Here is an 18,613-nt window from a genome sequence, read left to right on the forward strand (position 1 = left end):
GGGGCAAGAGAGAGAGATAGAGAAAGAGAAGTATCTTCCATCCACTGGTTCACTCTCCAAATAACCACAATGGTTGGGGTTAGGCCAGGTGGAAACCAGAAGCATGGAACTCTTCAGTGTCTTCTGTGTAGGTGGCAGGGGCCAAACACTTGACCATATTATGTTTCCTTCCCAAGCACGTTAGCAGGAAGCTGGATCAGAAGCAGAGCAGCTGGGACTTGAACTGTTGCTCTGCTATAGGAAGCGTACCGATATCACAGCAGGCAGTTTAACCCACTGCACCACAACATCCATACTTTTACTGAAGCTTCTCCATATGACTGCTAGGACCACTGGAGTGATCCTAATTTTAAAAATCTTCAAACTTTCAGAAAGTTGTAAAAATAATACAAAACCATTTGAGAGTGAGTTGCCAATGTATTGCTCCTTTTCCTTAAAGTAATTTCATGACCAGGATAGCCATAATACAACCTCCAGATTCAGGAAATTGAACTTGATACGTTACCACAATCTGATCCAGACTCCTAAGTATTTTTTATGTTCTTTTCAGGAAAATGATCCAGTTCAGGGTACAAATGGTATTTAGTTGTCAGAGGTCTATTTAGTACTCTGCAGTCTGCATCAGTGTCTGTCTTTCATTGACTATTATGACTTTTGATGATTATAGGCTGCTTGTTTGGTAAAATATTTCCCACTTGGGGTTTGGTTGTTAGTCTTCATAATTATTCAGGATTATACACCTTTGGCAGGAATGTCCGCCATGTGCTAGGGTATCACCTCTCATTGTTAGGAATGTCTTGTTACTGGGGATGCTAACTTTGATCACTTAATAAGGTTGCATCTACCAGACTTTATGAAGCCTTTGTTTTTTTCTTTTATAGAAAAAATGTTAGTGGTGGGATAGTGCTTTGAGACTATTTCAACCCCAACTTTTAATGTATTTTTTATATCAGTGTGGACTCACACGCTTCTCTTTTAGCCCATAAGTTATAATTTACTATAATGTATTTTGATGCTCAGACTGTCCTAGATTTCATTAGTGGGAAGCCCTGACGCATTGGATTTGATACACTTTTGTCATGACCACATCAATTTTTTTAATGCAGTCTTTCTTTCTGGCCCAACATATAGATTTATACTTATGCTGCCCCAGCCATGAAACCAATCATTTCTCAAAGGAGCCTGATTCCTTTTACTAAAGACTGGGATTTAGAAACCAAGATATGAATATGAGGTGTGCTTATTGATACTAGGTTGTCACTGTTCCTAGGCCTTCACAGTGGACAAACTAGGAAACATAAATTTACACATTTATATCTCTATTTCCATAACTATGTTAATTGAAACTCATAATTTTACCAATACCACCAATTCACTATTAGTTGCTCCCTTCTCAAATTTGTAACCATCTTCTCTTAGGATAAGAAACTTGTTTTCCTCTATCAATCTTCCATAGCCAATCTCCCATCACTTCTGCCCTTGCCACCATCATGGATATCTCTTTATCTCAGACAGTCTTGAGCACCCCACACTGGGCTGCTGCCCTACTGTGCTGTATGTGATGCTCTCTTCACTCACCTGGATCTGACCCCTTAGGCCACCCATGTGGATACACTCTTTATTCTGAGCCCTAAGATCTAGCTATCCATGCATGCCACATTGTCCCTCTTCCACACCACAGGGAAGTCTTCTTCATCCATCCTGAGTTCCAACATATTGTGCTGATGTTTCTTATGTGAACTCCCTTTTCACTCCAACTGGGCTCTGATACCTTGGGTCGGACTGTTCCCCCAGATCCCCAATCTTATCATTTGTTCTTCAGTTAAATATAGATAAAATGTGATTCCTTTAATATTAGAATTTGGATATCCCCAGCATTTCGACCAGGGATTTAGGCTTTATTTTCATTCTGAGCTTATTAACAGGAACTTCTTGGCTAGGTGCCTGTGCTACTGGCATCATTCATATCAAAAGTGCCATATGCAGGAAGAACATCTCTTGAGTATAGAAAGATATCATCCAGTCATTTATCTAATTTGACAAGTTGGGTTTCCAGGATTTAAAAGTTCAGAGTAAATCTCAACACCTTATTTTTCAGTAGAATTCCTAAGGAGAAAAATGCTTCAAGTTCTTTTCCTGATCACTTGATGCTAACCTCAGAAACTGGCTGGTGTTTCCATTGGCTTATGGTTGGCTGTACTAACACAAAGTGTGCTTCCAACATAGAACTCTGTGATGTGGAGCGCTTTCCCTGTTTCTAACAAATATTTTTTTCTATTTGGAATTTCAAAGGGTTTGTTCTTTCCCTTGGAGGAATGAATTCAGGGCTTTAGAGCAGCAGGCAACAAAAGCCACACGGGGAGCAGTGCCTGGGTCAGGCCCATTACAGCCCTATAGTCACTTGTTAACGCAGGCTACCGTGCCTGATGACTCAGGTTGAGGCTCCAGATACTGTTTTTTTTTAATGTTACTGTGCAAATGGCACTATACCTGACAAGCCTTTGAGTTATACAGGCATACAGATGGTCCCTGGCTTATGATAGTTTGACTTATAGTGTTTTCACTTTATTGAAAAACCAATATGTACTCAGTAGAAACTGTACTTCAAATTTTGAGTTTTGATATTTTCCCATGATATTCTCTCACAATGCTAGGCAGTAACAGCAAGCTGCAACTCCTAGTCAGCCTCACAGTCTTGAGGGTAAACAACTCTACAATGTACTGTGTTGCTAAGCTATGCTGTTTGATCAATTTGGTATATTAAATGCATTTGACCTATAATATTTCCAAATTATAATGTTGTTATTCGTATGTAACCCCCATTGTAAGTCAAGGAGTATCTATAAAGGCATATGAAAAGAGCCAACCTCAGAAATACTCAAGACATCAAAAATTAAGACTACAATGAAATATCACTATAAACCTGTTAGAATGGCTATAATTATTTAACGAATATTAATACCAAGTTTGGCAAGGATGTGTGTAAAATGTGTGTGTTTATTATATTATATATTATATTATAAATATCAAGAAGCTTTAGAAAGCCTACTAGGGAAATTATGACAGTTAAAATCATCTGTATATACTGGAATAAAAAAACACACTCACAAGCTCAGAGAAGACACACCCAGAAAACGGTTGTGAGGTCCCAGGAGTTCCAGCCAGGATTATGGTGAGAGTTTCTTTTGCATGAAGTCAGTTCAAAAATACTGGGAAAGGTAATGCTTATTCAAATGCTCAGACCTTAACAAAAGGGCACAAGGTATATAAAGAAACACAAGATGGATAAAAGGAAGAAAATAAGTCTCCAGACTGACCTTGAAGGCATGCAGATCTCCAAATTATCTGACAAGGAACTTATGTCAGTTCTTTAAAAGACATTCAGCTGGATAAAAGAATATTGAATGAAATCAGGAAAATAATGCATGGATAGACTGAGACCATCAATAAAGAAATAGAAACTTTAAAAAAGAATGAAACAGAAATTCTGGGGCTGGAAAATAAATAACTGAATTGAAAGATGCACTAGGCTTGATCATGCATACAGAGGAAGCAGTTAACTTGGAGATGGGTCTTTTGGAATTATCAAATCAGAAAACTAAAAAAATGAGAATGAAAGAACGTGAAGAGAGACTATAGATAGGTCTTATGGAACACAATCAAGTGGATCAATATAGGCATCATGGAAGTTCTAGAAGGAGAGGAAAGAGAGGAAAAGGAGAACTTATTTGAAAAATAATGACTGGAAACTTCCCAAACTGGAGAAAATAAAAGGACATAAAAACTCTAACTAGGATAAACCTAAATACAAACTCTAGCTAGGATAAAACTAAGACAGGTTATAATCAAATCATTAAAATTAAAAGACAAAAGAGAATCCTGAAAGTAGCACAAAAAAAGTTGACTGGTAACATACAAAGGGGCTCCTGTAAGATCCACAGTAGATTTTTGCCTCAGAAATCATACAGTTCAGAAGGTTGGGGGGAGGGGGTGTCATACATCACACTGCTGAAAGAAAAAAAAAAGTCAACAAAGAATCATCAATATGTAAAAATGATCCTTCAAAAAAGAAAGAGAAATTAAGAATTTCCCCAATAAACCTAGCTTTGAGAGTTCATTAGCACTATACCTGCCATACAAGAAATGCTGCCAGCAGTCCTCTAAGTGAAAGCAAATGATGCTGCTATGTAGCAATGTAAGTCATATGAAAATATAAAGTTCTCTAGTGACGGTAAATATAAAAAAATAGAAACCCATATTGTAACTTTTTAAAAAGATTTATTTTATTTATTTGAATGCAGCGTTACAGAGAGAGAGAGAGAGAGAGAGAGAGAGCGAGCTCCCATCTGCTGATTCATTTCCCAAATGGCCACAATGGTTGTAGTTGGGCCAGGCTGAAGTCAGGAGCTTCTTTTAGGTATCCCATGTGGGTGCAGGGCCCCAAACACCTGGGCCACCTTCTGCTGCTTTCCAAGGCACATTAGCAAGGAGCTGGATTGGAAGTAGAGCAATTGGATCTTGAACCAGCACCCATATGGAATGTCACATCACAGGTGGAAGCATAAGCTACTACACCACAATGCTGACCCCCTTTTACAGATATTTAATGTGCAGAATAGTACAAGGCACTCTTGTGAGGATACGTGATCCGGGCAGTGAACAAATGAGGCTGTTCAATTTGGACTTGGCGCCTTCAAAACTGTGAGCTAAATAAACGAATTTTCTTTAAATAACTCAGATTCAGCCATTCTATTGTAGCAACAAAAAATACTTATATGACATCCTATGTTTATGGATTGGAGTACTTAATGTTGTTAAAATGTCAGTACTACCTCAGATGGTCTTTGGATTCAGTGTAATCCCTATAAAAATCTCAATTTTTTTAAGAAATGAAGAAATCATCCTACAATTTACAAGAATTCTTATGGGATTATTGATAGTCAAAAAGTCTTGACAAAGAATATAGCTGTAATACTCATACTTCCTGATTTCAGAACACACTACAAAGTTACAGTAATCAGAAACAATGTGAAACTGGCATGAATGCAAACATATGAACCAACGGAATAAAAGGGAAAGTCCTTGAGTATATCATCAAACAATTTTTGACAAGGGTGACAAGATCATTCAATGAGGAAAGAACATTCCTTTCAATAAATGGTGAGGAGAAAGCTGTTATTCATGAACAAAAGAATGAATGTACTTAACACTACATTCAGAAATTAACTACATGAAATTAACCTACATGTAGGACATAAAACTACAAAAACTCATGAGCAAAAATGAGCAAAAGCTCATTACATTGGATTTGGCAATGATTCCTTAGATAAGAAATCAAAGGCCTGGGCAATAATCAAAACAAACAAATTATGCAAATAAAAAATTCATGCAGCAAAATTCAAAGTAAAAAGACAAGCAACAGGGGCCGCCGCCGTGGTACAGTAGGTTAATCCTCCTCCTGTGGCGCCGGCATCCCATATGGGCGCTGGTTCTAGTCCCAGCTGCCCCTCTTCCAATCCAGCTCTCTGCTATGGCCTGGGAAAGTAGTAGAAGATGGTCCAAGTCTTTAGGCCCCTGCACCCATGTGGGAGACCCAGAAGAAGCACCTGGCTCCTGGCTTCGGATTGTCACAGCTCCGGCCATTGCAGCCATCTGGGGAGTGAACCAACGGAAGGAAGACCTCTTTCTCTGTCTCTCTCTCTCACTGTCTGTAACTATACCTCTTAAATAAATAAATAAAATCTTAAAAAAAAATGACAAGCAACAGGGGCCGATGCTGTGGCGTAGTGGGTAAAGCTGAGGCCCACAGTGCTGGCATCCCATATGGGTGCCAGTTCAAGTCCCTGCTGCTCCATTTCTGATCTAGCTCTCTGCTATGGCAGTAGAGGGTGGCCCAAGTCTTTGGGCCCCTTCACCCACATGGGAGACCCAGAAGAAGCTCCTGGCTCCTGGCTTCAAATCAGTGCAGCTCCAGCCATTGCAGCCATCTGGGGAGTGAATCAGCAGATGGAAGACCTCTCTCTCTCTCTCTCTCTCTCTCTCTCCCCCTCTCTAACTCTGCCTTCCAAATAAATAAAATAAATCTTTAAAAAGAAAAAGGCAACCAATGGAAGGGCAATCACTTATCTGATAATGGATTAACAGCCAGAATGTATAGAGATTCTTAAAACTCAACATCAATAAAAAAATCCACACAATTCAAAAAAGGTATGGGACTTGAATGAATGAATCTTGTAAGATTTACAGTAAGTACATGAAGAGATGCTGAATCATTAGGGAAACACAAGCAAAGGCTTGAGTGAGATAATCACTCATGCATGTTAGGGTCCTACTGTAAAGCAAAAAAAAACCTGAAAATATCAAATGGTGAGGTTGTGGAGAGATAGGAGCTCTTGTGCATGGTTGGTGGGATTATTAAATGGTGTACCACTATGGAAAACACTAAGAAGTTTCCTCCAAAAAATTAAAAATAGAATTACCACATGATCTAGCAATTCCATGTCAGGATACATATCCAAAAAAATTGAAAACAGAGTTTTGAAGAGGTCGTTGTACACTCATGCTCATAGCAGCATCATTTACAATGCCCAAGAGGTGGAAGCCACCCAAATGCCCATTGACAGATGAATGGATAGATAAAATGGTGTGTGTGTGTGTGTGTGTGTGTGTGTTATTTTGCTAATGCTGCCATAAGCAAGCATCACAAACTGAGTGATTTAAACAACAGATAAACATTTTCTTTCAGCTCTGGAGGCTGAAAATTCGAGATCAAGGTGCTGGAAGGGTTCACTTCTCCTGAGGCCTCTCTTTTTGCTGTGTCCTTACAATGTCCCCCTCTGTTCACTGTGCATCCCTGGTGTCTTTTCCTCTTTTTCTATAAGCACTAGTCCTATTAGATTACAGCCCCATCTTTAGGAACGCATCCACTCTCAGTCACCTCTTTAAAGACCCTATCTTCAACTAGAGTCACATTGGGGGCTAGGGTTTCTAAAGTGAATGTCCTTGGGGGAGGAGAGGGGTCACAGTTCAATGCATAACCATGTATGATTCTTCCACCTTGAAAACAGAGAACTGTTTCATGCTACAACATAAAAGAAACTTGAGGATGTTCTCACCACGTCTGCAGCAAAGAAAGACCTCTACAATCTGACCTTGAGCATTGCTCCCTTTCCGACCACCCACAGCACTAAGCCCTTCTGACCACAGCTTCCTGTCACGGGCCCCTGTCCTTTGCACTCGGCTGTTCACTCTCCTGGAATGCCTTTCCTTCACTCCCTGCCCCAGGGCCAAGCTCCTGCATCCTTCTTGGCAGCTGAAGCACTGTGTTCAAGGCTCCCATTCCTAAGGGAGCGCTTCCTTCTCTTCCTCTGTGCTCTTGAGTTCCTTACACAGCACACGATTCTACAACCAGTGCTTTCCTTTCAGCCTGCTGCCTCCACTAAACCACAAGCTCCCAAAGGCAGAGGCCTTTCCTTGAGGAATTCCCATTTACCCTTGGCACCAGGGACCCAGGTGTAGTAGACACCAGTAATGCCTGTTGAATGAATGCAGGTACCAGGGATGCAAACAGTGGTCAGGGAACTGATGCCGTCACAGCTCAGATTTGATGAGGCTACTTCACCTGGTCTTGGCAAAGTATATATCCATGGTGGCCCTCAGGATGGCTTTAGGTAGCACCTGGATGGACCCATTTTTAAAAATAATTATGAAGTTATTTTTAAACGGAACCCCTCCCCTCCCCCTGCCACCCTCCTAACCCTTCCCCCTGCCCCCTGCCACCACACACACACACACACACACACACGGTGTTTTGAGTGCAGATGCTAGACAACATCAGGTCCTAGTCCTTCACTCTCCCAGCCTCACTGCTCTGGGTTAAAGCTTCCTTTTCCAGGATCACCAAAATTAGCTCACTGAGTTGAAGGAGTGGTGCACCTGGCCTTAAAAGGTATCAATCACTGGACCCCAGGAGGTCATTTATCTCCTCTAGAGATAAATATTCAGTCTTGTCTTTTAAGATTTATTTTTCATTTATTTGAAAAGCAGAGTTACAGGCCGGCGCCGCTGCTCACTAGGCTAATCCTCCACCTTGTGGTGCTGGCACACCAGGTTCTAGTCCCGGTCGGGGCGCCGGATTCTGTCCCGGTTGCCCCTCTTCCAGGCCAGCTCTCTGCTGTGGCCAGGGAGTGCAGTGGAGGATGGCCCAAGTCCTTGGGCCCTGCACCCCATGGGAGACCAAGAGAAGTACCTGGCTCCTGCCATCAGATCGGCGCGGTGCGCAGGCCGCAGCGTGCCGGCCTTGGCGGCCATTGGAGAGTGAACCAATGGCAAAGGAAGACCTTTCTCTCTGTCTCTCTCTCTCACTGTCCACTCTGCCTGTCAAAAAATAAAAAAAGAAAAAAAAGAAAAGCAGAGTTACAGAGAAGCGGGAGAGAAAGAGAGAACTTTCATCCATTGGTTCACTCCTCCAATGGCTGCAACAGCCAGGGTTGGGACATGCTGAAGCTGGGAGCCTGGAACTGCACCCAGGTCTCCCACATGGGTGGCAGGGGCCCAAGTACTTGAGCCATCTTCTGTTGATTTCCCAGGTGCATTAGCAGGGAGATAGATCAGAAGTGGAGCAGCCGGGACTTGAACAGGCACTCTTATGGGATGCTGGAGTCACAGGCTGCAGCTTAACCCTCTATGGCACAATGCCTACCCCTCTGTCTTGTCTTGCAGGATTTCTTTATCAGGAACTCTATGCCCTGAGGAAAAAAATAATTACCACCTGCACATAGCTCCCTGATTTACTGCAGCCAACTCTGCGCTCTTCAAAACTCCCAAAGAGCACAGTATTGCTGCCCACTCAGAGGAAGGCCACGAGGGACATGGCCACACAATGAACATGTATTTCTCAATGCCAACTCAGAGCTAAGAACCCTCGGGGAGCCTGGACATCACGGGATAGCTGCGGGGCTCCTTGCTGTGCACTGTGCAATAAATAAACACCTCATTTCTTCCACCACCCTGTGTCCGTGGCTCGCCTGCTGTGCACAGGGGGAGAGAGCCCCGTGGTGGTGGGGTTCCTATAGCAACGCCTTCCACCAGTTTGGGGGTGTGTTCTACACAGTTTCAATGTGTTTTAGAGAGAGAGAGAAAAAAAAGCGATATCTCACTCGTGTGGTTTCACGGCTCTCATTGCTTTTCCTGGGGCTAAGCAGACAATAGTGACTCAACTGAAACAGAGTAACTGGTGCTACAGGTGGTGCCTGGCCAACGCAGAGGTCCCACGTGACTGAAGACTGAGAAACGCTTGCCTGGTCTCTGGTCTCTGGCTTCACCCTTGAGCCAAACTGCAGACAGATGTTCCCAGTGACATTTGCAAAGTGATTTCCTCCTACTTTTCAGTTTTTACTGGCAAGAAGGGGAGGGCGGGCCGCGGAGAGGAAATACGGCCACCCCTGTTAACCGTGTCTCCACCTGTCTTCCCAGATGCTGTCTTCGGTTTTGTTTCGAGGGAGGAGGATGAGCCAGGCTCACAGAACCCATCAGTGAATTCCTTTCACAGCCAAGCTCATCAGGATTTCTGGTGATTGTGCATTGTGATATCTGCAAATGAGTGATATATATTCTGCAGGCCCCTCTCCCAGCACGTCTGTAAAATACATATTAAAAAGCTGTGTCTTTGGTTAGCTTCTGAGCAATAAGGATGTGAGTCCTCTTCAAAAGGTTCCTTCTGCCTAAAGCTGACCTGCTAGGATGGAGTGTGTGGGGGAGGTGGCAAGAGCCAGCAGGAATGGGGGAGCTGGAGAGGGAAGACAGGGGTGGGGGCAGGCGTGGCCGGTGTTTTTTATACTCTTTGCCTTACAAAAGGATTAATCACAGGGTTCCTTTTAAACAGAAAGTTTCGTGCATTTTAAAAGAGGATTTGATTTATCAGAAACTTGTGAGCAACACAGCTGCTGGGCAAAGCAAGCTCTTTACGCTGACTTGAAATCCATTTTCCGAGCCAGGAGTCTGGGGTGTCAGAGGGAGTGATGAAACTCCTTTAGTTTTTAATTGACGAGAGCGATATTGACTCGCACGGTTAGGAGCCCAGGTATTGGGCCAGGGCCAGTGTGTTTCTGCAATACCTACGCGTGAATGTGCTGAGTGCTTGAGTATTGATTCATTTATGTACTTGTTCGGCTGTTGCTGTGAAGGGCTTTGTACTTTCTGCTCTGGAGCCAAGCTGCCTTTCACAGCCGCCTGCGTTAGAATGTACCAGGTTGTTCAGCATGAATCATCCCGCGCGATAGCCTCCAGGGAGAGGGGGCTCGGCCCAGCGCATCACTGCTGGGAGCAAACCCAGAGACATCGAGGGAGGGGCAGAGGGCAGGGGTAAGGAGGTTCCGCGGATGAGAAGGAGCTGCGATCTTGGCCTTGAAAACAAACCTCACTGCTTCCCTAAAGCCCCTTCCCTCTTGTACTCAGAATGCTCACCGTGAGCTGGCTCCCAATGTCCCACATTGTGGCGTGTTTATTATCACCTCCGTCTTGCAGAAATTCCCCGGGAGCCCCTGGGTCCCTGCTCCCTGCCGCAGTGGCACAAAAGCACAGTGTCAGCTCTCCATCTTCCAGAAAGAGAGCCTGACACACTGCAGAGTCTCAGACCCGCACCAGGCCAAGAAGACCACAGAAGGCATTTGTTCCACGGGTTCCAAGTCTCACCTTGAAGGCTGCCGTGGGATTTCTTCTTCCACCCGGCACCATAAAGCATTGCTCATAGAAAAGAGCAAAGATGGATCCAATCCTTACTAACGTTCACTGAGTGTCAGGAAAAGGGGGTGGATGATTTCTGGGCACCGTAGTTTGCCTAAATAGGGGAGAAACACCATGGAGACTGACCTGGGCTTGCTTGCAAAGCCATGTAGAGAAAGGACAGAATGGCAGCCGATGTGCCTGTGGACAGTGGAGGACTGGCTTGCCTCGCAAGGACCCCTGCTTGCCTTCCGCAGCCCATGTGACCTGCTTTAATCCAGTGAAATGCAAGGAAGCCTCTGACACACTGTGTGCTTTGCTGGACTCTCTTCCTTCCCCCAGGCAATGTACAGTGGTTCTCTGTCAACTGTTGTTCCCTGAGAGGGAACAACAAACACGACAGTGTCAGAGGTGATGCTGGCACGAAGCCCCTAGGTAACCGCCGCGGCCACTCAGCCAAGGGCAAAGCCCCAAGATTCTGGTGATGTTGGCTACCGCAGCAGAGCCAGCCTGGAGCATCCATAAAGGTTAATCTTGAATTGATCTTTGCTGACGAATGTTAACTTATCTTCATTTTATACTGAGACTCTGACTGACGCTCTGGAAATCAATACAAAAACACGAAATGAAAGGACCCAGGAGGTGCATCCAAGCCAGGCATTTGGGATGTTGACATTCCACTGTAATTGTTCGTTCACATATCACTCCATCCATCATCTGTCTGTCCATCTGTCAATCTACCTTGGATTATGCATTACCAGTAAATCTCCATTGTAGCACTTTCAATGATCACCACTTATAGTATTGATTTTGGTTTCGGTTGGACAGTCGTACTGTTGGCTTGGTGTAGTTGTGGGGCTCAGATGAGGAGTTAAAAGCAGCCCTCAAATATGAGAAACGTTCCTTGAGAACGTTACTGACACCCAGCACTTGGTGAGGCTCTGGGGACCTAAGGGTCAGTCATGGTTCTTGCACTGGAAGAACTGGGAGCTTCACTTTGGGGACCGAATTTGGGCCTCTTTGTAGTGATTTATCACAGGTCTCAGGCTCACCAAGGAACAGCCTTTGTAATAGGTCTGTGCAGACACTGAACTTGCCAATCTGAGTATCAGTTGCCTCTCTCCACACCTCACACACTCTTCCTTGTAGTACCCACAGAGACTGCTGTCTAAGAACACGACTGTGCTCACACACGTGCTCACGTAAGGTGGATGCAGCCGGGGCGCTACCCAACAGGGAAAAAACGCAGTGATGAATGTGCTCTCCCCACCTCCGAGTCCTCAAATGCCTTTTGCACTTTGGGGACCAGTTTTGGGGGAATTGTGGGAAGGAAAAGTTGCTCTTTGTCAGCACAGGTCAAGCAATTTCAGAACCAAAAGGCAGGGGCATGGCGGGCTGGGCTGGTGGTATCCATGACAACTTTGGTGCCTGGTGCAGCTAATAGTCCTGGTTTCCAGGTCTCCACTGCTCTCATTTGCTGGGGGGGGGGGGGGGGGTTGTAGGAGGGCTGGGCTTGATTCCTTTTTCAAGGAATTCCTTCCTTGCTGCTCCCCAATGTGGAATCTGTCTTGGGCCCACAGCACCTCCTTAACTCTTCTTCTCATTCTGGGATCTGAGTCCATGCTGCTGAAGGCCCTGTGCTGTTTAGAGTCTGGGTTGGACAACACAGATTTAAATCCCAGCTTAGCCAGGGCAGCAGGGAAAAATGCTGGAGAAGCAGCAAGAGGCCTTGAGCCGGTCAGATCTGAGTGTAGACGCCCAGCAGTCCCTCTGAGGATGCAGTCACGTTCCTGGGGAGTCATGGGCGCTGCTCAGTCTGGAGCTGGGACCCGATCTGAGGCTCTCGGGCTGGTCTGTGTGGCTGGGCTCCATCGCAGTTCTGGAACCACGAGCTCTTTACATGCATGAATGGACTTCAAAAAAATTTTGCACCGAGGTGAATTTGTCTTTTAATTTCATTTTTTTCATGGATGCTTTGAAGTGCTCCCGTGCTCTGAATCCCAGGTGAGGCTGGTTAGTCGAGATACAAGTTCAGCCCACTGGTCTTGTGTCTTGTCTGTTCCCACACTGTGAACACCCCCTCTTGGCTCCGCAAAACATCCGCTGGACAGGCGGTCTGTGTCTACCCCGTGCCCTTCCGTCTCCTGGGCAAGCCCCTCCTCCACGCTGGCCCATTCTGCCAGCGCTGCTCCACCTTAGGTAGGAAGAGGACTTTCATGTTCAAGGTCCTCATCCCTGAAGGCCTTGGTTCGAATCTGGCTTCTTCCTGGAACCTCTTTTTTGATATTTCCGTCTCCACCCCAGGGAGTGTGTTGCTTGTTTCTCTGCCTACAGCCTCTAGCTTGTGCTCTGTCTCCACCTCATTTTTTAAATTTTATTTTATTTATTTATTTGACAGATAGAGTTAGACAGTGAGAGAGAGAGAGAGAGAGAGAGAGAGAGAGAGAGAAAGGTCTTCCTTTCGTTGGTTCACTCCCTGAATGGCTGCTACGGCCAGAGCTACACCGATCCGAAGCCAGGAGCCAGGAGCTTCTCCTGGTCTCCCATGCGGGTGCAGGGCCCGAGCACTTGGGCCACCCTCCACTGCCCTCCTGGGCCACAGCAGAGCTGGACTGGAAGAGCAGCAACCATGACTAGAACCCGGCACCCATATGGGATGCCCGTGCCGCATGCGGAGAATTAACCAAGTGAGCCACAGTGCTACCTCCCCCTTCATTTTCTTGCCCACTCGGCAGGAGTAAAGCAGTCTGGCTGTGCAGCGACAGGATGTGCAACCCTCTGATGAGCCTGTATCCTTCTGGAAGCACTTGTCATCCATTTACTCATTGAGCTGTATGGGGCTACTTATGCTCCCCACTCCCCCAGTCTCAACACATCGCGCGCGCACACACACACACACACACGAGAGAGAGAGAGAGAGAGAGAGAGAGAGAGAGAGAGAGAGGCTAGAGCTGTCTCTAGGCTGCAATCACATCTATTCAGTCGAGTGCTGTCATTTGGCGCCAAGCACTGTGCCTGTGGTATAATAAATGTTCACTATTTTAAACAAATGAATGCACACCAGGCACTGGGCCAGCACTTTATAAACTGTTTCTAACTTTCACAAAAACGCTGGAGAGAATTGTGAATCATCCTGGCTTTACAGAGAATGAAATGCAGGCCAGGAGGCCTTGTCCAGAGTCACAGTCACCAACTACCCTGAGCCTCACGGTCCTCCTTTTGAAAGTTAGAATAATCAAAGGGCGTTTGGAAGAAAGTCCCCAGTTGGTGGGGTGCATGGGCACCTGCTGTCCTGCCCTGCCCTGCCTCCATGCAACGCACTGGTCACAGCCCAAGGAACCCTGGGGACGCAGGATCCGCTAGAGGACTTCTGCCCTGTTCTCAGAAGAGGCTGGTCACTGGCTCAACCCTCTTTGGGAAAGTTCCTCCCAGGCTTCTCTCAAGAGACCAGGGCCATGATATTAAGAGGCCAATTTCAGGAGGGACTTGGGGAGGCTAGGGTCCTGTGTCTTGCCTGTTCCCACATTATGAATTCCCAACACCCCATCTCGGCTCTGCAGAACAGCTGCTGGACAGGCAGTCTGTGTCTTTCCCGTGTCCCTATGTCTCCTGGGCGAGCCCCTCCTCCACACTGGTCCTAGGGCTGAAATGACCTCATGAATCCTCCACTCATAACCCATGTCCCAACCCAGTGCCTGGCACATACTAGGTGCCCGATAAAGGTTTGTGGGATGGGCCCCTATTCTAGGAGCAAGTTTGCTTGTTTTAGAGCTGTGGGTTTGTGGGGGGCTTTGGTGCTCTGTCAAGGACTGAGAAGTAGGCTAAAACTTTAGATAAAAAAATTTAGACAACAGCCATTCAAATGGGGATTGTGTGGGGACATTACAAGGGTATTTCAAAAAAGCTTGTGGAAAGATAGAATTAAACATGTGAGTTTATTTTGATGCAAAAATGTTTTGTTGCAACATTTTCCCACAATATGTGAAAAATGCATATTATGAAAAAACTATATATGGATTTCAATTTTTGCACCAAACTCATAGTCTAATTCCACTTTTCCATGACCTTCTTGAAGTTCCCCTCATGTATGCTCACAGCCATAGAAGTTGGTTCATGAATTCACGCATGAGCCCCAAGCACAGCCATGGCCAACTTTGCTGGATTTTTGCTGGCAGTATTGGCAATGAAGGGCTAAACTGGCGAGATGTAGGCTTTGAACTTGAGTTGCTGGGAGCCCAGGCTTGGAATACAGGAGAGCAGCTGACTTGGGAGAGAAGTGGGCATGGAAGGAATCGAGCTTAAACACAGTACTGTCTGGCGAAATTTTTTTTACATTTGGATCCAGCTGTGCCCAAAGTCCACAGCTTCTCATCACAGGATCAGTGCATCTCCTTTCTTGGCTCCATCAATTTCAGTTGAGTTTCTATCACCTGCACCCAAGAGTCCTGATCCATCCGAAGGTTAAACGTTTGTAGATTGAGAACAAGAACCCGAGGAGGACCCGAGGAGGATTTGGACGAGGGGCCTGTGTGCCAGTCAGAGGTCTGCCTTTGTGTGGCGGATGACTTGTGGCAGTAACACAGAGCTCCCGTGGAAGACCACTCATGGGACAGTCCAGTCTCTCTGGTCGGAGCAGGGCGGGCAGAGGCCGAGGGGCGGTGTGAACCCCAGGGGGCAGGCAGGGAGGGCACTGCCTTTGTGGATTCCTCACTCCAAGGCCTCGGGAAGCAGGTGGGTTTCTATTGGACAAGATTCCTCTCAAAATCAGGAGTGACAGAGGAGCTGTGACACTTCCGCGATAAGCTCTGGCAGCCACCTGCTGACTCTGGCCTGCGGTAGCGCCCGGAGAGGCCCTGTATGAGGTAGACAGGAATCCTTGTGTGTCCTGAACTTCTCAGATTCCTGATCAACGTGCAAGGTTTTATAAACCACGACTCAAAGTCAGCTACCGGTGCTCTGCAGCCGGAACCCTGGCTGGGAGTGCCCTGGTGCAGGCTGATGGCATCTCACGGGCGTCTCCAGCCTCGGGCCTTCTCCACACACCACCCTGCACTCTGCCCTAGGAGCTGAAATAAGCCCTAGTTTCACCGAGCCACTCAGTCGGGGCTGCCGTGCGCAAAGCAGCCTCGGGAGGGGGCACCGGCGCAGGGGACCAGGCAGGGGTGCCTGCTGAATCTCTCTCCAAGAGAGCGCTTGGCAGGATGCCCGTGTTCCTGGCTTATTTTTGACAGTTCCAGGCCAGGAGTCACAGGACAGGCGCTGTAGACAACACGAGAAACACATTTTTTGTTACCCCATCAAAATATTCCTGGGGAGCCAGGCTGCTGGGGCAAGTTATGCATCATCATTGGCAGCAAAGGAGAAAAGGAAATCGTGGTGTGGCCCAGGGGCTGAGGTTCTCGGCGTGGGAAGAAAATGGCATTCGCTGAGGTCCAGCGAGAGCAGCAGCGGCCCACTGAGCACGTCACGTGTGCCGGGCACGTGCTAAACCCACAGGCATGAACGCCGGGGTTTCACTGTTTCTCCTACGAGGCAGGTTCCTCTGATTAGCCCCATTTTGAGGATGAGACAATAGAGGCTCAGCGGGGCCAGGTGATGCGCCCAGGTCTGCACAGCAGTACGTGAGGGAGGGGGTGCTGTGAACTGGTTTGCTTGTCCCCGAGCCCAGGTTCTTGCTGCTGGGCTGGGCTGGGCTGGGCTGCTCGTAGGGCCTGGGGGTCTCTCCCCTCGGGCCCAGGCACTGTGCCAGGCAGTCACTCTCAGGGTCTCACTTCCCCTCCACAGCCACTCTGAGGCATAGGAATCATTGGCCCCTTTCACAGCTGAGGAAGTAGGCTCAGTGACATTGAGTGATGCCCAAGGTCATCAGGATAAGCAAGTGGGGGTTTGCTGTCTCCAAGTCTGTGACTTTTCTACTGATTCCGCACCCCTCATCCCCCCTTGGAGGGCAGACAGAGCAGTTTTCAATCCAAGTTGACTTCAGCATAGAGATGAGCAGGAAGTCTGGGTCTTTGCTTTTGCCTTCCGGTTCTGATTTTTGTTTTAAATGCAGACAAGGGCAGAAGGCTCTCCTTTGGAGTGGGCTGGGGAGGGCACTCTCTCAGGGAGAGTTTTGCTGGCAAACACCAGCAGCAGACCCAGGCTGGGTGGAATCAAAAGAGATTTGTTGGAAGGATCCGTGCTTTAGTATCATTATTTACTGACACCAGATTTATTGGGCACCTGGTAAGTGCAAGGCACTACTCTGGGAGTTGGGTTACTTCGGAGAACAAAACAAAGATCCCTGCTCTTGTAAAACTTAGTTTCTTATTGGGGAAGGGAGTTCTTTTCAGACAGTGAGATTAGCTAGAAGTGTTTAGTGATACAGAAAACGTGAAAGCAGGACAAGGACTGGGGTTAGGAGAGCCAGGAAGGTCAGGACAGGCCACACGGAGAAGGGTGACCTGAGGCTGGGGCGGGATTAGTCAGTCGTGCAGGTGCAGCGGCAAGGGGCCTCCAGGAAGAGCCCCTGAAGGCAGACACCTCTGTGCTGGTGCGTCCAGGAAAAGGCACGGATGACAGACGGACTTGGGGGATGTAGTAACAGGGCAGATCAGAGGGACCAAAGGGGAGTGAAATCACGCAGCCCTCAAGGGATGTGGCAGGCAGTTTGGGTTCCACTGTGCACTCAGTGGGAGCCCGGAGGACTGAGCCGAGGGGCGGTTAGGTTTTAATGTTCCCGTGGGAGGCTCTACTCCCGCTGCTGGTGAGGAGCAGACTATAGGAAGTGAAGGGAGAAGGTAGGCAATTATGAGGCTGTTGTGGTAAATGACCACGGAGATGACGGTGACCAGGAGGTGGTGAGAAGTTGGATTCTGAGCATACATACTTTGGAGGGAGAGCCCACAGAAGTCCTGGAGAGGTTCCATGTGGAATGGGAGTCAGGCTGTGACTCCACGGGCTCTGGCCTGAGTAACTGGAAGAACAGTTGCCGTCCTGGAGACGGGGAAGGCTGTGGCTAAGGGTGAGTTGCAGGGGGAGATCAGGAATTAGAGGAAGAGCCTGGAGAGTCTACTAAGGATTTGATTGCGTGTCCAGTAGATGGTCTGAGCCAAGTGTTAAGAAAAATTCTGGGCAGAAGATATAGTTTAGAGAAGCCAAGGTCATTCTTGGGGGAAAAGTCACAATGAGTTTGGAAAGGACAGGAATGTGGCAGTTTCTCCAAAGCAAGAACATCAATTTTCCCCAAATGAAAAGAAAGTTTCGAGCAAGACAAGGGCAGATGAGATTGGGCAAGGCGGGTATCCAGACGTCCACTGCAGGGCCCCATCCCGGGCACGGCTGATGTTTCTTTCCCAGTCTTCTCGCTGCTGTCAAATGAGGGTAAGTGATGTTGCTGAAAGCCTGCTTGCCCATCTGCTCAGAAAAGTCCCCATGTCGGTGTGAAGAGTGATGGCACATTCAGGCTATCTTATTAAACACTGTTTATCTCCTAAAAGCAGTCAGCAGCGTGTTCAATCAAAGGCGGGGGAGATGTGACGTGCAACATCCAAAAGTCGCCATTTGTCTGCTTTCCCTTCCTTAGAGAGAACCATCCCCTTACCCCAGCTCCTGCAGGGAAGTGACGTGGGAATAGAGATGCCCCTAAAACACGGGAAAAGGCCTGCAAGGGTCCACCACTCAGCCTTCCCTGACAACTCTCTCTCTTGTCACGGTCTCCTGATGCACTAGAAATGGAAGGGATCAGAAAACCATAGCGGAAGTACAAGGGAATTTGCAGATATTTTATTACTGTTCAGATGAGGAAAAGGAAAATTTAAACCACAGAAGAAGCAAGTAACTGCCTTCCTCCTCTTAGGATTTCGATCTGGAAACCACCCTGTGTTGAATGGATAGATTCTGCATCTCTTGG

General features: G+C 47.0%; 1 pseudogene; it reads right to left on the reverse strand.

The window, feature by feature from the left end:
- Positions 1 to 1,748: 1,748 nt before the first annotated feature.
- The window catches only part of LOC127487643 (large ribosomal subunit protein bL19m pseudogene), a 56,220-nt pseudogene continuing 39,355 nt past the window's right edge, over positions 1,749 to 18,613 (reverse strand).

This window comes from Oryctolagus cuniculus, chromosome 18 (assembly GCF_964237555.1).
Source record: "Oryctolagus cuniculus chromosome 18, mOryCun1.1, whole genome shotgun sequence".
NCBI lineage: Eukaryota > Metazoa > Chordata > Mammalia > Lagomorpha > Leporidae > Oryctolagus > Oryctolagus cuniculus.